The sequence below is a fragment of the Lepisma saccharinum genome, chromosome 18 (assembly GCF_977018435.1).
Source record: "Lepisma saccharinum chromosome 18, izLepSacc3.1, whole genome shotgun sequence".
In the NCBI taxonomy this organism is placed as follows: domain Eukaryota; kingdom Metazoa; phylum Arthropoda; class Insecta; order Zygentoma; family Lepismatidae; genus Lepisma; species Lepisma saccharinum.
In genome coordinates, this window is record NC_139246.1 from 44,693,427 (window position 1) to 44,696,178 (window position 2,752).

The window sequence follows — 2,752 nt, forward strand, 5'->3', positions numbered from 1 at the left end:
GTACAATGTAATTAAAAAAATTACATTACCACAAGATACGTCAATATTTTCGGCTGAATGTTATGCCATATATCAAGCGCTCCTCTAAGTTGTAGAACTAAGAATTAACCATTCCCTAATCCTCATTGATGCATTGAGCGTCTTGCAGGCTTTGTCGAGAACAGGCAGTGCTGCTTACAAGTTAACAACATTTGAATACTTGATTTTATGCACGATGAAACATCTTCGGCAAAACGGACAGAAAGTGGTTTTCACTTACATCCGTGCGCATTGTAATCAAAATAAATATCATGACATAGTAGATGCAAATGCAAAAAAAGCTAGAACCCAGGATTATGTAACACCTATTCGACTACCTTATACAGATCTCATACCCAGAGTAAAATACAAGTTACAAAAACAGTGGGAGGAGTGGTGCAAAATAGAGCTACAAAATACCACATCCTATAAGTGGCATGCTCAAGTCAGAAACCATAGACCTTGGTACCAAAACATGAATCTAAACAATCAGTGGTTGTTTTTATATTAAGAATGCGAACAGGTCATGTATTAGTAAATCAACATTTGGCTCGTTTAAAGATTGTGCCATCAACTTCCTGCCAATGCGAAGAAGCTAATCAAACACTTAATCATTTCTTTTTTGAATATCCCTTAAGACAACAATACCGAGACTCTCTATATAATAACTTACAACATACACAGGTACCATTTCCGATATCCTTATCTACTAATATCTGATCCTCGCACTGCAGTTAGTTGGATTCTTTATAGTTTTACTAGAAAACATAGATTTACTATTTAAACAACCACGATGATTCACACTACAATTTAAAGTAATAACCTCATAAAACTGTTATACCATAAGAACAGGAAGACAGTGTTTCGAAGAATGTGAATGATATTCAACAACAGTTTGGAACATAGATATTAGCAATGTAACCTGAACTCAGCAACTTTGGCTAGAAACTGCAAACGCGGTGTGAGCCATAAAATAAAGAAGAAGAGTAAAATTTCAACAAATGAGAAGGTAGTAAATAGAAATAAACAATTTCGCTACGAAATTCAGAAACTGCCAGAGCCATAAAGACAAATTTTAGTGGAAAGAAGACCTAGCAAATAGTAGCTGAAGGCAACATGATGTAAATTAATTTGCCGTCTTTCTGGTCGTGAGAGGCAAACAATCTTTATTTTTATTATCGTTATCTCTTAATTTTCTTCCTTTCACCTTCTTTTGCTTTGCCATTCTTCCATTTTTCTCTTGTTCTTCGACTTTATCCATTTTTTCCATTCTTCTCATTCTTCTTTACTAAGTACTTCTGATTCCCTTTTCTCTTTCTCTCTCTTTCTCTCTTTTTCTCATTCTCCCTATTCCTCTCTCTATTTCTTTTTTACTGTCTCTGTTCTTCATTATTTCATTATTTCTGCTTCTCTCTCTCTTTTCTTTTTGCTGCATCTCACTCTATTTTTCTCATTTGTATCTTGTCTATCCTTATCTCTTTTTCAATTTCTCCTGTCTCTCTCTTTTCGTTTCTCTGTTTTCTCTCTTTCCTCCTTTCTAATTTTTTCTCTCTGTCTCTATCTCTCTCTCTCTCTCTCTCTCTCTCTCTCTCTCCTCTACCCCTCTGTCTCTCTCTCTCCTCTCTCTCTCTTTCTTCCATTCTTCTCTGCTGATACATCTGTAGAAGCAATTTACATGTGATGATTTGGTATTTTCTAAAATTGAGAACCCACAAAATGATAATTTATGACGAAATAAATTATATCAACTAGTAAACTCATCTGCTTATGCAATAAAATAATCAAACATCAACAATCTAATAATTTTTACGTTGTTATATCATCGAAGCTATTCACTCTTACAATTACAATTACAAACTATAAAATATGAGTGTGGCGAGTTACAAGAGCAGTCAATTATTATCATGATGCGATATATACCATCTCCGTCGATCTCATTGTCCCTATTCACAAATCGAACCCAATAGATATCTATCAGTTACTCAGAAACTAGTAGAAATAACAGGATCATAAATTTAGTAAGATGAAAAATTAACTTACAAATTTACTGTCTATTGAAGATAAGCAATCGAAAGTGAAAAATGAATATGTCTTTGAACCTTCATTATCTTAGAACCAACCAAACATACAAACATGTAAGTTGTTATTACATAACAATTTCTTCGGTAAAATATTATCGACTTGACACATAATTGGTGTGCAAGAATTAACAATCGAACTATTCCATAACTCTTGATAACTCAAAAAAATACAACAGCTACATCTATGGAGTTTCGTGAACTGAAGGAGGTATCAAGGTTGTATAGAGGTTGTGTAGATTCATTGTTTTCTTTGATATGACGTAACCATTTGCGTACGCAGGGGGAAACTGATGGGGCTACAGCCCCTCCCGAAATTTTCAAATGAAAGCAATATAGAATTCGGGAATAGTCAAACAGGTAAGTGAAAATCTTCCTTAAATTGACTCCTTATTACATTTTTTGTCTTGGAACAACTACACATAAAAGTCACCTCTCATCCACGTAGTACACCCTGAACTGCATTTTGCAGACTAACGAGACTCTGGCGACTGGACCTGTAATGAGAATCAGTGGCGGCGATTGGGTTCCAAAACTAGGGTGACAAGGTGCCAAAATAGGGAAGGCACGGACAGTTCACTTTCTCTTGGTAGATAAAGTTTATCATAGAGCGGGGACAAAAGTGGGGGTGGGTCAACTGCCCCCCTCGCCCCACT